Source organism: Pinus tabuliformis, chromosome 9 (genome assembly GCF_031772625.1).
Source record: "Pinus tabuliformis cultivar Carrire ecotype Pingquan chromosome 9, CPIR1, whole genome shotgun sequence".
NCBI classification, from domain to species: domain Eukaryota; kingdom Viridiplantae; phylum Streptophyta; class Pinopsida; order Pinales; family Pinaceae; genus Pinus; species Pinus tabuliformis.
In genome coordinates, this window is record NC_142307.1 from 1,725,577,858 (window position 1) to 1,725,596,286 (window position 18,429).

Consider the following 18,429-nt stretch of genomic DNA (forward strand, 5'->3'; position numbering starts at 1 on the left):
AATTCAATAGGCAGGAGCAGCAGCAAGAAAAGATCCGACATTTTTGGATGCAGGAAACGGAGCACGGATTCAGGAAATGGAAACAGGGTAATCAGCTAATCAATAACACAAACCTTCGGGAAACTGAGGAGTTGGAGAAGGAGCTACGGAAAAGAAGCATTAGACACGACGAAGGCAAGGACATCCTAAGATGGGGATACCGACCAAAGGGTGCCTTTACCACTTCAGAGGCCTACAAGATCGTATGCAACATCACTACCCCTGCTGATCCAATCTGGAGCAAAATCTGGGGTCTTGGATCCTGGCCCAAAGTCTCTTATTTCCTATGGTTGGTAGGCCACAAAAGAATCCTCACCTGGGACAAACTAAGGAGAAGAAACTTTCATGGTCCATCCATCTGCCTTAACTGCAATCAAAATGAGGAAACTCTCCAACACCTCCTGGACACCTGCCCCCTAGCCAATCAGCTATGGGAAAAGGCGAGCTTTAGATGTCAAAAAAGATGCAGAATAGAGAACGACATAACCAACTCCTTAAGACATTGGCCGCAGAATCCTTATAAAAGCGAGCTTCTCAACTGTTTGTGGAACATGATTCCAGGACTCATCCTATGGAGCATCTGGAAGGAAAGGAACAAATGGATATTCAAAAACCAGCGCTCATCGATCGAAGACATATGGAATAGGCTATGTGGGAACCTCAAAGAAACGATGCTACTCCGATCCTGGACACAGGAGGATCTTCCTTCTCTAAACAACGAGAAAGGCATTCTAGACAACTGGCAACTGCATCTACCTCAGGAACGACACAAGATCGGCCCCTCCAAAAGTAGCATCTTAAACAATGGCACTTGGACCGCTCCCCCTAAGCATTCTTATAAGCTCAATTTCGATGGTGCCTCCAAAGGCAACCCTGGAATGGCTGGTTTTGGAGGAATTTTGAGGAACCATGAAGGCATTCCCTTGCAGATATACTTCGGAAACATGGGATGGGACACCAACAACTCAGTTGAGCTAGAGGGACTATGGCAAGGGCTCCTTCTCGCTTGGAATCTCAACCTTCAACCCCTGATCGTGGAAGGAGACTCCCAGATCCTCATAAACATGGCCAAGCGCCTCCAGAATGGCTCTCAAGCAAAAAAAATCGCCGCCAGCTGGAGGCTCGAAGCAAGACTAGAGGCCATCGAACAAGCTCTCCGCAGCAACAGGGCCATTTCCTTCAATCATACAAAAAGGGAAGGCAACAAGGTTGCAGACCTCCTGGCCAACATAGGAGTAGAAAATGAGAATAATCTCCTCACAGGAAACACGACTATTATACCAAATAATGTCCAGGCTCAGGAATTCGCTAGACTGGTCAAAAGCGATGCTGCTTCCCCGGATGCGGGTGACACGTCGGGCGGAAGGGAGGAGCCACATGAAAGCCATGTGCTGCCTCAAGCTTAAGGCAGGCATTCAATGCGAGACGCCGCCAAGGAATATATGTATGGGAGTTCAGGGACGGCAATTCAATGCTCTGTCCGGGATTATGGTGCGACTGCAGCGAGCAGTAATGGCGTACAGAACTCGAGGAGGAGATGAAGAGTTTAAGAAAGGTGGTGGGTTGGATCGTCATGTGCTGGTTCATGCTCAGGATTTGGAATTTGGTGTTCAGGCTCTTGCGTGGTATATGGTTTTCAGGGCAACAGCTCTTGCCATTCCTCTGTCAGTTGAGCGCTGTTTCAGGCCTGAAGTGCTGGTTGGGCGGCGTTTCAAATCCTCCTACTCCGCTTGGTTCCAAACCCCTGATTCTTTTGCAAAGATGGTCAGGCCTCGACAGCACCTGCTCAGCCGTCGAGGCTCTGCCCGGGGAGGGTCCTCACGTCCTTCAATCGAAAATCCCCAATCCCACTGCTGTCGATGCCTTTGCCATCGAATTGCTGAGGCCAATCCTCTCCAATCAAGCCAATTCATGGACACCAGAAGCCCAGACTCTGCCCCGGCACCTCTGCCTGCTTTTGGTACTGCCATTTTCTCCTTCAGCAATTCTCAGGAAAAATCCCATATTAATGCCCACGTCTTGGTCCTCTTCCTTGAAGAACCTTAGGATGATGGCGAGGAACATCTCAGCGAGGGGAAGCAAGCGGGCGGAAGCTCAAAGGATGTCGAGGAGACGCCAGCGGCTGCTCCAGAGCACGCCTCCAAGCTACCTCAGAATCAGGTAGCGTTATCACCCACGGGGGACAATGATGACATGGATTCCTTTCCTACTGCAGAGGAAAGGGAAAAATATGGCTGGTGTAGGGTGGTCGAAGAGAAGCTGGACGATTAGCCGTCCATCCGCTCCGCAACACTCTCTCAGGCGCTGTTCAGGTCCTATTTTGATTTTTTGTGTTTGTCATGTTGGTTTACTGTATGTTTCTGCTATGGTTGTCTGGCCCGAAAGGGATCTTGCTGAAGGTTTTTTGGATGCCCCTGCGAGGGATGAACACTTTTTGGTCAAAGCCCCTGCGCGGGATGTTATGTATGATCTGGTTGCATTTCTGTGGTTTAAAGCCCCTGCGTGGGTTGTTTTGCTCAGTCGCGGTGCCCCTGCGTGGGCTGCTCTTTCTGATAACTCTCATTCCAAAGTGCCACAGTCGGCCTTTGGCAAAATGACTCTATGATTGTAACTGTTTTTTCTGTTCCTGTATATAATAGAATAGTATAGTTTTAACGAAAAAAAAATAAAATTGAGAATTTAAATAATTGTTTTTAGAAAAGAGGAATTGAGTCCATACTCTACAAAGGAAGCCATAGTTCAACCTTATTTAGCTCATACAAATAAGAATTCAAATCAAATCACTTAATATTTGATATGCAAGTTTGGTTAAAAGAAACAAACATGTTTTATATATTTATTTTATTAGAACTATTTATATCAAAATTTATTATTGAAAGAAAAAATTATATTTTTAAAATTAGTTTAAATAAAAATTAATATAAATGAAAAACAAAATTCTCATAGGAGACAATCTTATTAAAAGAGGCCAGCATGGATTTTTTTTGGGTGCAATTTATGTAAAGACAACTCAGAATCTACATACCACTTCTTCTTCACCTGCCTTAGCACCATAGACCTCCAGAATGCTGTCTTCTCGATCATCCCTTCCCAGTGCACATGGTCCCAGTGCACATGGTGGGGCTGTCAGCCAGAGAAACTTGGACCACATAGTGGACTTTCACAACCCCGACATGTATATAAATATTTCACATGTAAATTTTATAAATATTTCGCGTGTAAATTTTAATTTATAATTTTCATATAATACCTATTATTTTAAATTATAAATAGCTATATTTTTCATTCATATATATAATTTTATTATATATTTACCTATCATTAAATTATGAATTTTTTATTACATTTAGTGAAACAATCATAATATCTGAACTTATTTAAATTATCATAATATCCTATTTTATTTAAATTATACATGAGTTTACCTTGTAAATTAAACCGTCCAAATAAAACAAAATCATTTAAAATTATTAAATAAAATCCATTTGGTATTAATATATATGGAAATGGTGTATTCCAATGAAAAAAGTTCGGCCCTTTAAGCATTCGCAGGATGGAAGAGATGCAATGCAAAGAAAATTTATTAATTATAATCAAAGAGATGTGAAAGAAAGAAAGAAAGAATTTATTTTAACGTCTACGAGGCTAAAGATAGCCTATGGGACAGATTGCTTCTTCATCTACTTATGTATTCAGCCCTTTTTGTGTGAAGCTTCACAATAAATGCTCCCAAATTCTCGACAACCCCCTCACTGAATAGATTATCCCAAAAGCTCGTTGCCAACATATCTGCACAACTTTCCCTGATGTCTTTGAAGGCCTCACATTCTAAAATGAAATCTTTTTCTGTTTCCACTTTTATGGAAGAACAAAAAATGCATACCCTTTCTTCCCACACTTCCTTTGGCATTTTCCAGCACCCTGTTTCACAACGAAGTTGATGAGAATTAGTGCTTAACTGAGCAATAAGGATTTTGGCTCTCCAAGAGATATTGGCCTCTATGTATGCTTTTGGTTGATGATTATGAGTGAGATTAAACACTTCAATATAGTAATTTTTCTTTCTTCCTAGCTCCTTATCCCAAGTACGTTTGTGGAACTTTTCCACAACAAAAGCTTTTATCTCTTTGTTGTTTATGGGACACCCGTTCAAGCAAATACCCCATTTACTAAACCATTTGTTATTTTGCTACATCCAATTTTTTTTGCTTTTGCACAATCTATCATTAAAGACAACAAGAAATGAGTCAAATAATTAAAAAGATTTTGATTTTCTATTATTTTGTTAAAGCGATTGGTTTAGGAAAATAAGTGTGGGAAGGAAAATTAGTTTTTCTCATTCCAATCTATCATTAAAGACAACAAGAAATGAGTCAAATAATTAAAAAGATTTTGATTTTCTATTATTTTGTTAAAGCGATTGGTCTAGGAAAATAAGTGTGGGAAGGAAAATTAGTTTTTCTCATTCAAGTTAAAAATTATGTGTGGAAGAAAATTATATAAAAAAATATAATTTATATTAGTCAATGCTAGAGTAATAGTGATTAAAAGGTAAATTAGCTCTCATAGTTTTGCATTGGGAGGAACTAATAAATTGAGATGTGAATTGGATAAAGTAGGTATAAGGATTTGTAAAAATTTTGGTGAGTAGTGATCATTAGTAACTCTACAAATTTACAATCGAAAATATAAATTATGATGAGAAATAATTCTCGATAAATATATTTATTTACATCTTATTCTTATATATATATTATGAAAAAAAATTTAAATTATGATGAGAAATAATTATTAATAATATAAGTTATTTTTAAATATACTAAAGCATATATAAATTTGAATATACTTGAATAATTAAATTAACATATGGAATACTCACGGGGTTTTGGATTGACGGTGAATGGGTGCACTGTTAAGACACTCCTTGCAATAGGTCACTGATTCATATCCCCGTGGATGCTTACCTACCCAAAAAAATTAAAATACGGAAAAAATACAAAATTTTAAATACCAATGATTAACTGGGCAATGGTTAACTTGACAATGAACTTTAAAAATAAAAAATCAAACTTACATTGTAAAGTAAAAAGTCAAATCAAACTTATGTTCCAAGGCTAGCGTATTCATACATTCCCTGCCCGGCAAGCATGTGAGATATCTTTACAAAAGACGAACCCTACAGAAATCTGAATCCAAAGATCTCATATGAAATTAGTTTATAAGATGCAGTCGCACATGAAAGCATAAGGCAGTCAACTCTTACCCGCTAATCTGGCAAACTACCTTTTCCCTCCCAAGAAAATTCTATAAGACATTTTTTGGATTTTTTTTTAAATCTCTGAATCTTTGACTTATGAAATTATAGTAATGGGCGTTGTCTATAGAATTCACAAACAATTTTGGGTAGTAGGTAAAATTTTATTTAGAATTTGGTTAAAAAAAATTATTTTTTAAATTTAATCTTATAAATGTTAAAATTATTTTTTATTGATAGAAATAAATTCAACATCACCAAAAACTCTTCTTAAATTCACAACTTGGTCGAAGAAAGAATCGCGTTGAATAATCTTTCAAAAAGTTCCTAACACATAAAGTATCCACGCGGCCCCACACATTTTGTCACGTCCCTACACCTGCGGTAGTCTTTCAACCGCTTATAGCGAGGTGCGACACTACCAATCGTTTTCTTTTCACCAATACTTACGATTGTAGACTACGCCTAACATTCCATACTTAGTCTGATTTTCGTTACCAAGTATTATTAATGTGTTCCTTTATACAAGTGAAAGCCCATAACATTCACATAAACGGAATATACAAGAGAAATGCACAACAGTATAAAGGGAGGGGAAACTCCCTACAATATGAGTTTGCCCGAATCAATATATATTATACAATCTTCACTTTTACAAAGTACAAGTTAAATCTTGGGAAACCCCAAATTTACACTTAGCCAATTTTCAACTTCGGCAAACTCGGTTGCCCAGCTCGTCGGCTTGCCTTTGAGTCATAGGTCGGCCTTTATATGTTTTACACCACGCTCCCATGCGTATAAGTCACTTGCCCTCCTCCTATTATTCACACACACTTCGCATAACCAAGTCTGAGCTCGCATATCGTCCAACCGCAGTCGCACTTTAAGCCAAACACTGTTCGTTCAGCTCTACCCGTGCGCATGCACGTTCCACCCGTGCGCCCAAAACTGCAGGTTGTTACATCCTCCTCCACCTGAAGTCGTTGTCGTCCTCAACAACATATCATCCTGGTAGCCATCCACCAAGATCATCAACAACTGTATCATCCATGATGTCAACTCCTCCACATACTGCAACCATCCCTGCAAAATGCCGTCTCCATCATGTCTCGTCCCGACAACCATTTGTCACCAAGATCACCATACCAAGGTATATGCCCCATCGGTATGTCATACATCGGAAATCATCTCAATCCATGATCATCGACCATCTCGTCGCAATCTCCGCATGCTGCTCCCTATCGTGGAAGGCTGGCCCCTCCATCCTAAGCTACATGCTTCCTGCAACATCTCGTGTCGACCTCATCGTGTGTCATCCTTGTGTGAACTGCTACCATGATACTCCAACACAATGCTAACACATATCTGCACATTGAGCTCCCCCATGTCAGAACTAGTTGGGTAGCTAATCCAACTGTCACGCTCAAACCATGAGAATGCACATCCTCATGCCATCATCAGTCATCTCTCAGGACATCCTGTCACATCCTCAACTCGATCAAGAATCCATTTCCATAGGTATACGCCATGCTCAGGTCCATGAAGTAGTCCTCATCTCATCTGCAACATGTTGTCCATGATGTCTGGTACTAATGTGCTGCATGAAATCAGCCACATCTATCCCAACATCATCATCCATATGTGTGCCTCCTCAATATGAAGAGACCATCTCATCAAACTCCGACTCTCAATGTGCCACATCCAGGTCCATGAAGCAACCTCCATCATATCTGCAATGTGCCATCCCTCAAGTCTGTCATAGAAACAAGTATGCACCTGTCTCATCTATCCATGTGTTGCCCATGATCATAGATCAATCAACTCCCATGTGTAAAAGGTGGTTAAGTCTCGGCTCAACCCATGCCCAAGTGTTGCCACCAAGGCATCATCATCGTTGTAACTCCATCACTCCAAAGTGTCTCATATCGATCCTCCACATCAAGTCACTCTTTCAAGCCATTCCCATACATGTACTTGAAAGTATGCACCCCATCCTGCATCAAAGTCTCTGACCTCAGCTCCTCAATGCATCAAATCCTCCAAGTCCACCATATATGAAGTCCCTAAAAGTCACAAAAATCTCATGTCATCATGAGCTCCATGAGTCATCTCCAACCAAGATCTTAGCAAGCATACGAGTCACGGCCCGAAGGTCTCTGCAAGATGTCTCAGCTCTCCATGTAGTAGGAATGCTCCATAGTTTGCTCACAACTCCATCCAAGTCCATGGCCTTGTTGTACAAGAGTGCACAACCCCTCCATCGACTCATAAGTAATAAGTCTCCATGTCACGCTAGCAAATCCACCTGCACAACATCCTTGCCTTGGCACTCCTCATTGGATGCCCATAAATGACACCTCTACGAGTGCTCTTGCACAATGTCCCTGCATTAGACTGTCATGCTCCATGTTTCCAACCTGATGTCCATGTCTAAGTTGCCCATGTAGTCCAACCAAGTAGACCCACTACAACAATCGTTCATCCCCATCCAAGTCTACAAATCCGGCCTAGTGAACTCGGTCACCCAACCATATCATCATCATGACGAGTCCCTTCCATCATAGCTACCCCATTGAAGGTTCCACCAAGACTATCTCTTGGCCTCGGCCATGAGAAGTCCACCCAAGCATCATCATACCTCAAGTGTGTGCCCTCCAACCTATCCAAGAGTCATGTCGGGCACTTAGCCAATTCTCCATGTGGCTAAAGCATGACTCAATCCTTCACAACGATCATCATGTTCCTCCCTTGTCACGGGCCTTTGCACCTTCTACCATAAGGTCACAAACAATCCCAACAAGTCCTACAACAATCGACAATCCTTGCTTCTCCATACAAGGTCTCATCATAGTCATCCATGGTAAGATCCTCCCCTGCATCGGCAAACTGACTTTGCCCTTCCCTACATACGGTCCATCTACCAAATGCTCAAGTGAAACACAAGTATCAACACTTACTTTATGACCCTCCATATGAGTATCCTCATTCATCCATGTCTGCAAACTGCACGATCCTGGTCCAACTTGATCAATTTCAAGTTCATCCTCCATCGTTGTCATATCTGCAACATCCTCAATCATCACGGCTTCCTCTTCCTTGTTAGCACAATCTGCAACTTCATCCTGCTCCATTGTCCAACCAAGTTGAAGAAGTTTGTCTTCAACATTCTTCTCCAAGACTTCAAGTTCCTTTCGAATCCGGGGATTTTCTTCTTTCATCTGCTTCAACTTGTATAAGGTAAGCAAGAGCTTCCCTTCGCATTCTTCCAAACCTGCCATGCCTTGTCGTTCAGCTTGGCCCAAGCACTATGCTTCACCTCTGCTAAACCTGTTTCACCATTCACCTGAATCACCCTGATATTCCACCTGTCACTTGCAAAACTTGAGCTCCCTGCCAAGTCTTCGGTTTGTGTAGAATCAACTCCTTGATTCAGTTCACCAGCTCTGATACCAACTGTCACGCCCCTACACCTGCGGTAGTCTTTCAACCGCTTATAGTGAGGTGCGACACTACCAATCATTTTCTTTTCACCAATACTTACGATTGTAGACTACGCCTAACGTTCCATACTTAGTCTGATTTTCGTTTCCAAGTATTATTAATGTGTTCCTTTATACAAGTGAAAGCCCATAACATTCACATAAATGGCATATACAAGAGAAATGCACAATAGTGTAAAGGAAGGGGCAACTCCCTGCAATATGAGTCTGCCCGAATCAATATATATTATACAATCTTCACTTTTACAAAGTACAAGTTAAATCTTGGGAAACCCCAAATTTACACTTAGCCAATTTTCAACTTTGGCAAACTCGGTTTCCCAGCTCGTCGGCTTGTCTTTGAGTCATAGGTCGGCCTTCATACGTTTTACACCACGCTCCCATGCGTATAAGTCACTCGCCCTCCTCATATTATGCGCACACACTTCGCATAACCAAGTCTGAGCTGGCATATCGTCCAACCGTAGTCGCACTTCAAGCCAAACGCTGTTCATTCAGCTCTACCCGTGCGCCCAGAACTGCAGGTCGTTACACATTTCGTCGTTGACTCACCATCTATTAGGAAAGGAATTCTTCGGTGACTTGCCGCCTCCTCCTATGAATTCTGCGCTAGATGACAATGGTGTATCGTCGGCTCCCGCAAATGGTGTAGTGGGCTTTAATTACCCTCCGCTGCACATTATCAGCCAGGATGCCTTCAAAATTGATACCTGCCCTGCTCAACCAGAGGGAAATGATGAATCGGGGATGCGTGGACTACTGGATCCTTATTATTCTCTGTTTTGCCACTGAAGCATCAACGCAACAGTTGTATGAACAAAACGCTCAACTGAATTGCAATTCCGACAATTCCCCCGACATCACCTACGGCTACACCTGCAATGGCCAACAACGAACATCCCAGGCCTATGCAATTTACAGAGCTCAAACAGGTTATCAGACCCTGGCAAATATCAGCTCACTGCTCAATTCAAACAAATCCCAGATGGCTCACATCAACAAGCTCTCAGACACCCAGCTCCTCGACATGGACAAAACAGTCATAGCTCCTATCAACTGTTCTTGCAATGGAAACTACTCGCAGGCCAGCACAAGCTATGTTGTTCAACCAAACGACTCATATTTTATCATGGCCAACAACACTTAGCAGGGGCTCTCTACTTGCCAGGCCATGATGCAGCAAAATTCTGTCTCTGCTACAGAGCTTCAGATCGGTATGAGCCTCCAGGTCCCTCTCAGATGTGCCTGCCCGACGAGTGCTCAGGTCGGCGATGGATTCAAATACCTTCTCTCTTATTTGGTTCAAATGGGTGACGATTTGGACACCATTGCGACCCAATACGGAGCAACTGTGAAATAATTATTTGATGCCAATAGTCTCACCTCTAACAACAAGACCATCTACCCGTACACCACGCTCTTGGTTCCACTGCGAACAGAGCCCACAAGTTCCCCTGCCCCGTCACCGCCCCCGCCTCCCCCAACCTCGTTCCCCTACCTCTGAGCAAAGGTGGCTCCAACGCGGGACTTCGAGTCAGCCTTGGTGTCGGAATCGCCGCCGCCGTGGCGGTGGTAACGACGGTGACAGTTGGCTGTATTTTATTCAGAAGAAAGAGAACTAACCGGCGCCGCCCGGAGCAGTCGAGCTCTGAGCCGATGAAACCAAAATTCGTCGCGAAAAAAGGCGCGGCAAAAGCGTTGCACGACGATCTGGTTGTCGAAATTCAAGAACTGGGGCAAACCTTACCTCGGTAGAAATTGAAGGAACTGGAAGCAGCCACGACGAATTTTAGCCTGGCGAACAGAATCGCCGGTTCTGTCTACCGCGACGTCATCAACGAAATCCTGGTGGCCGTGAAGCAGATTTAGGGTGACGTCTCTCAGCAAATTGGGATTCTTCAAAAGATTAAGCATTTCAATGTGGTGCACCTCTCAGGGTTCTGTGTGACGGAAAGCTGTTCATATCTGGTATTCGAGTATGCCGACAATGGTTCACTCGCCGACTGTTTACAGAGCAATTCGGTGCTTGGTCTGAACTGGCGACAGAGACTGGAAATTGCTTTGGATGTGGCAAATGGGCTCGCTTATCTTCACAATTTTTTCGTTCTGGCTTACGTCCACAAGGACATAAAGAGCAACAATGTTCTACTCGACAGGAATTTCCGTGCCAAGATTGCCAATTTCGGTCTGGCGAAATCTGTAGGCGAGGGTTTTTCCATGACGAGACATGTGGTGGCCACGAAAGGATACATGGCGCCGGAATATGTTGGGCAGGGTCTCGTCACGCCAAAGCTCGACGTCTTCGCCTTTGGTGTGGTCACGCTGGAGCTTCTCTCTGGCAAACCCGCGGTTATCTGCGGAAATGGAGATGTGCACATGGAAGTTACGCTGTGGACACAATTGGGGCTTTGGTCGAGGGTTCAAATCCCAAGGAGAAACTCAACGGTTTCATGGATCCGGCATTGAAGGATGAGTATCTGTTGGATGTGGCGTTCGCCATGGCAGAGCTGGCCAGGGCGTGCATGAATGAGGATTTGAATCGCCGGGCAAGCATTAACGAAATTCAGATGAATCTGTCCGCATGGCTATCTGATTCTTCTCATTCACGCGATCTGGAATCTGTAGATTCATATTCGAACAGCAGCAGCTTTAAGGTAATTCAAAGGGCTTTCTCTAAAAGCGCGCAAAGCCACGGGAATTCCACATAGGTCACAATTTATTGGTAATCTCCATTGATGGAATCTACCGTCTCAGATCTGATGAAGTTATTAAAAGGACATGAATTGTAAATGATTGACGTCTATGAATTTCTGTAATGGTTAAAGAAAATGATTATGAAGTTCAACGCAAGTTGGCTTTCTCTGTTACTTTTCAGGATCGGATGTGATTTTGGTTATCGAGTTTGGGTTTTAGAGATTAATGAACTCATGAATTTTGTACTGTGGGCATTTATAAATCTATGAGATTGGAATAAGAGGTGTTTATGAATTTTGTATAAAGAAGGGAAATGGATATGCGGCCACCTGCAATATTGTTTATAATGTGCGATTGCAAATTTCTTCGGCGGGGAAATAATTTAATTGGTTTGCCATTTTGTGAACGATGTGAACATGCTTCAAGTCAGGCCAAGTTCTTCTCAGATCTGAGTTTGTTAATAAAGGGGTAATTGTTTTATAATTAAAATTAAAATTCCTGGTTTTAGTAGGAATTAAATTCAGGTTGGTCTTTGTGATGGTGAACAGAATCAGAGCAATCATGAATTGGAACTATAAATGGAAAAAATTCAATGATGAATTAAAAACAAAGTAATACAAATTGAAATTATTGAAAGGAATTCTCAAATACGGATGAAATGGAAGAGAGAATGAGGAAGATGCAAGACAAAATTGTTAAATGAAATGGAAGAGAAAGTGAGAAGATGCGAGACAAAATTGATAATTTAGAAAACCATAAAAGGATGTCTTTGGTTCTGTCAATTGGACAGACTTCTGAGGATTTTCTCCTGTTCTAGACGTAGTCGTATGTTCTATGTTCTTAAATTTGTCATCTCCGCACGGAGCTTCTACACGGTTTCGAGTAGGACTGCATTAGCTTGACGAGATTCCTCGACGAGCTGAATCCAAATATGAGGGTTAGCATTCACATAGTTTGTTCCTGGTGAATTGGGTGGTCCTAGGCTCCTTTGCATTCTGCCCCTTCTTGTGTTGAGGCGATCTCTATGTTCACATACATGTTCACTTAGTTAAATTAAAGAGATCACATTCATTGCATATATATAATATATGCAATGAATGTGATCTATTTAATTTTAATTTAACCAAGTGAATATATATATATATATATATATATATATATATATATATACATACTAGCTGAATCCAAATATCGTTAGCATTCACATAATTTGTTCCTGGCAAATTGGGTGGTCCTAGGCTTCTCTGCATTCTGCCCCTTATTGTGTTGAGGCGATCTCTGTGTTCACATATATGTTCGCTTAGTTAAATTAAAGAGATCACATTCATTGCATATATATCTATAAAGATATATATGCAATGAATGTGATCTCTTTAAGTTAATACATATATATGCAATGAATGTGATCTCTTTAATTTAACTTAGTTAAATTAAAGAGATCACATTCATTATATATATATCTTTAGATAAAGATATATATGCAATGAATGTGATCTCTTTAATTTAACTAAGTGAATATATATATATATATATATATACCATCTGAATCCAAATATCAGGGTTAGCATTCACATAGTTTGTTCTTGGTGAATTGGGTGGTCTTAGGCTCCTCTGCATTCTGCCCCTTCTTGTGTTGAGACGATCTCTGTGTTCACATACATATTCACTTAGTTAAATTAAAGATATCACACTCATTGCATATATATATATATATATTCTCCCAAAAAGTCTCAGTGTATGAACCTGAGCTCTGATACCATTTGTAACAACTAACAACTAAAAACCAAAACATATATAATAAAAAAAATAAAACTTTAACATTTACGGTTATGCATTGTACCAAAATGATTCATATGCCACGGAGGCAGGTGCGGATTTTTATGACACGATGGTTGATTTATTTATTGTGTTAAATTTCACAACATGTTCCTCTGCCATGCCTTAATGAATCACATGGCCTCCCACTCGTCACTCGACCTTGGGTTGCAGACCTCCTGTACGCTCAGCCACATGGCTTGCATCTAGGCTACTCCATCGAACGCGTCTGTCCCTCAGCTTGGTCTCACTGTGACCCTGGTATAATCCTCATCCATCGATTTGGTTGGAGTGATCTGACGGTGAGAAGGGTTTAGGGCTTTTCCAACTGCTCAACTCACCGTCTCCGATCGAACAGGAATTCATTTGCTTCCCGGAGGTGAGGGTGCCGGCCACTCTGCAACGCCTTCGACCCTTAGTTTGTCCGCTGGTTCTTCGACTTTTGTCCATGGTTCATGGCTCCGTCTGTTCATCACTTGCGGGGAGGTAACCAACGCCCTCATTCTCAATCCATATCTCTCTCCATTATTCAATGTCTGTAATTAAAATCTTCTCGATACATAAGGCTACTATATGGTTTTTGCTGGCCAGGCTTGACACAAGGTCCCTCAGGCTAAATGAGGGATGGTGGTTTCCAATGCTGGTTTAATGGAGGTAAGCTTCTGACTGTCGGTTTTTCCGTTTACAGATTTCCATTTCCACACCGTGCCTAACCTTGTGAAGGGTTCCGTGCAATGTAGGTGGGTGGCTCACGAGTGGATTTCTCGAAATTTAGGTAAGGATGATTTTCTCATGTTTATTCCCTTTACAATTCAATAAAAATACAAGCATTCTCTTGCAGGTTTTGAGAATGACCTTAATGTCTTTGTAGGTAAGCTATTGCTAATGTCAGGGTGCTTTCGTGTCTAATCCTGCGTCTCCAGAGTCCCTGCAAACTCATTTTCTTCACGATTTTTCACAGGTTGGAACATATCTTCACGAGCTCTCTAAGATGACTATTTCGATTTTGGTTGGCTGAAGAAATTTTTGCTCTGGCAGAAGGCTTAGCCTAGATTTACCGTCTTCTTGTCTTTAATTAAAAGATTATGAGAATGGCTTAGATTTCCGTCCTCAGAAAATCACAGTGTAGATTTGTAGATAGGCTTCAGGGTTTTTTTGAGACTCATGAGTCTGCGGCTGTCATTGTAAGTTATTTGTAAATTTAAGAATCTCTTGAAGGCTCGCAATTCGAGGGACTGATAACTCGAGGCCTTTTGGCCTTTCCTTCAGTTTGATCCCTCGATATTTGATTTAAGGTGTTTTGTTTTATTCCTATAGGTACATGCATATGTTTCGCTATTCCATTATGTCTGTTTACATTTTGGCTCTATTGTTGCCTTGCTGGAAAGATGATTTAATGAGAAAACGACTAAGATGCAATATGTTAGGAATGCTAAATTACTTCTTGTTTTTCCTCTTTGATGTAATTTGTTAAATACTAGCTAAAGAATTGTCTCCTCCTTGTCGTTTATTCGATTTTCTTATTATTTTGAACTGGAATAATGATTTCGAGTCTTTGCTGAGAGAGGAAATTTCGCTTTAAGGTTTTAACATTTCTTATGTTATGACTTATAAATAATACTCGACTTCATCATAGAGAATTGTTCCATCGGATTCTAGAAATGCCATGCTTATATAGAGAATGATTTTTGCAGATTCTATTAATGTTGTTGCATGACTTCGTAACTCGACAATTATTACTTTTTACAATATATCTTCTATTTGTCAAAGAAATAGTTTTAGTATTACAGTATATCTCCTGTTTGTCAAAAGAATAGTTTAAGCATAAATTCTTTATGGGTGAGTGTTCAATATTACTACCTGTGCATTATTTTGTTAGAAGTAACATGCGGTAAGCCTGTATCTTGTTAAGCCTTACTGCGTTACTATTACTATATGCTACTGCATAAATATTCTAATGGATTCTATTCTTATAAACAAATATCTTTCTATAAACCAATGTTAGCGCTTCTTCAAAAGAAATCTATGAGACTTACCTGAATTTAATTGTCATTATGTAAGTCTAGATTTGTCTGGAAAGTCTCTCCTCCCAACCATGACCCTAGCAATCACGTCCAGGCTCTCCCCCAAGTACTTTCTCTCTTTCATCTGGATTGTATCCAGCTACAGTTAGTGAATTTAATTGTCAATATGTAAGTCTAGATTTGTCTAGAAAGTCTCTCCTCCCAACCACGAGTCTAGCAATCACGTCCAAGCTCTCCCCCAAGTACTTTATCTCTTTCACTTGGATTGTATCCAGCTACAGTTGGTGCCTTGGGCCTCAAGACTTCACTATCCAGCCTCAAGTGCTGCACTCCGTTTTACTATAATTGAGCCTCAAGTCTTGCACTCCGTTTTAATATAATTGAGCGACTTCCCACTGGCCTTTCCACCCAAGTCCTGCTCTTTGTTTTACTGTAATTGAACAACTTCCCACTGGTCTGTCCACCCAGCATTAGGATAGCCATTTTTTCTTTATTTTCCCCTCTATATTTCCCTTGGATTTCCAAGGCAGGGTGTAACTATTCTTGATAACTGTTTCTGTTTCTTTTAATTATATTAAACAGTTTATTTTTATTAACATGTCAGAATTTTTAATTAATCATGTCAGAATTTTTAATTAATCATAAATTAGGTAGCAAATTGTACTCTAGCTTTCCAACCTCCGTCATTGTCATAATGTAAAAGAAATTAATGCAGAAAAATATAATTTAATGACCACAGTGATTCATTCATAAAGCCTAGGATGTTACAGTTAGTTTTCATGATGTAATCTTGGATATCTAATTTAGAGTTTCCATATTAATAAACCTACACATTTTGAATAATTAACATTTACAAATCTCCTAAAATTAAACCAAGAGATTTATGATTTTTTTTACAAACAAAGAATTTTGAATAAGCAACATTTACGCATCATTAAAAATTTAACCTAATAGATTTATGAAATTTTTACGAAGATATAATTTTGAACGAAATGCGTTGAAATTCCCATTCTGTAAATAGATTTCTTACCGGGTATGGAACCATGAGTAAGGGCACTAGAATGTGTACACAAAGAAAGTTGGAGACGAAATGTAGTCAGCACTTCAAAGAGGGAATAAGAGATAGTTCAACTTGATTTATTATAGGGATTGGTAAGAAGAGATAGTTCAACTTGATTTATTATAGGGATTGGTAAGAAGAGATAGTTCAACCAAATTTAGTATAGACACAGGGAAGAAGAAATCAAATTATTTGGTGTTTAGATATTCACTGTGAGTAATAACAAATCAGTGTTCATTTTTTATTATTAAATTATGAATGTTTCAATAGAGAGTTTGTATCATAATATATGGTTCTAGTTAGAAGTAGTTTTTCTAGCTTTTCAGAATTAGTTTAAGTAGCTTTTAATTGTAAATATGTTTTTAGTAAATTTGGATGAAAATAAAGATAAACATATATTAAAATAAGATTATTGGAATAATAAAGATATTTTTTTCTTAAATTATTTAAATTTAATTTAAGTAACCATTTTAACAATGATTTATAAATTTTTTAATGTTAATTTTTTTTTTTTTTTTTTTTTTTAATTTAAAATATAAGCAAAATACTTATTTTCAAAAGTAAATTACAATAATATGATTGGAAAAAAAAATTAAATACATATTATTACAATATATGATATATATTTATATTATTATTACTATTAATTTATGTAAATAGTTATTAATTTACTATTATCAAAAGATATATAACAATTCAATTAATTTTTAACTTATATATATATGGGGTAGAGGTAGTTCAATTGGTTAGAAAAGTAATATAAATTTTGAAAAAAATTCAACAATTTAAAGTCAAAATTTTTGGTTATGACCAGATTTATAGAGAGAGACAAGCTATTTACTCCCAAAAATAATAAAAAAATAAAAATAAAATATAACTCTATTCGTTACATTTAAATTGAAGAAAAATAAAAATAAAATATAACTCTATTCGTTACATTTAAATTGAAGAACCCTGTTATTAAATAAAACACTACTTTCCAAAAAGTCATTTAAAATTATTAAACGAAATTCCTTTTTAAAGTAAAATACATGGCATCGGTTTAATAACACACTACTTTCCAAAAAGTCATTTAAAATTATTAAACGAAATTCATTTTTAAAGCAGTTGTTTATAACGCGACTTTTTGAAAGCTTTTCCGGCGAGTTTTTCCGGTCGAAATCCGATAGGAATTTATTGGAATCAAAGTTTGATAGCTAGTTTCTGCACAATGAAAGCGTCCCAGGGGTTTTCCAGGGTGCTGAATCCAAATATGCAGTTAAAAAACCATTTTAACTACAACAAATCAAGATTTAACCTCAATTTCTTCCGCCGGATTCTGTCACCGGAATCTCCAAAAAGTCGCATTATAGACAACTCCATTTTTAAAGTAAAATACATGGATTATTGTGCATCGGTTCATTTTGTATTGACTGAAGCTCGTGCAGGCCTTCCCAGGATGAAAGAGGTCCAACCCTTAAAAGCACTCCCAAGGATGGAAAAGGTGCAATGGAAAAAAAAACCAGAAGTGAAGAATAATAAAATAAATGTAATTTATAGAAAAAAGATATTTTATTTTATTTGTATATTTATAAAATTATTATTATTATTTATTTTATTTTTTTCCTAAAAATTATGGAAATTCTGGTTATATTTTGAAAAAATTTGTTAGGGTTTTTGTAAATCTAAGTAAAAATTGTCAAAATTCACAATTTTAGGTGTTTTAGAAGTTTTTGATGATGTTGAATCCATTTTCATCATTAAAAATATGATTCAAATACCGCCTCTACAAGATTTTTTGAATTTTTTTTGCCAGGATTTCGACCACTTCTGGTTGTGAGGGAAATTCCTCTGCCTCCATAGATGACTCCATTAATTAAAATTTTTTGAATTATCATTATGTTAAAAGGATTGGTTTATATAATGTTATTTTTTTCATACTAGTTTTTATTATTTTAATGTATAGTTTATGTTTTATATGTATTTATAATTTAAATAATGAATAATTTATAAACTAAGAAGGGGTGTACTAGTAAAGATCATAGAACAAGATTCGTATATTGG

The 18,429-nt window shown here is 38.9% G+C and overlaps 1 long non-coding RNA gene across 1 annotated transcript; it reads left to right on the forward strand.

Annotated features, from left to right (window-relative positions):
- The first annotated feature begins 13,415 nt into the window (after positions 1 to 13,415).
- Positions 13,416 to 14,671, forward strand: LOC149155602 (uncharacterized). The gene is made up of 4 exons (XR_016262922.1): positions 13,416 to 13,788; positions 13,894 to 13,956; positions 14,043 to 14,077; positions 14,264 to 14,671. It is a non-coding gene; the product is annotated as an uncharacterized LOC149155602 (long non-coding RNA).
- The last annotated feature ends 3,758 nt before the right edge of the window (positions 14,672 to 18,429 follow it).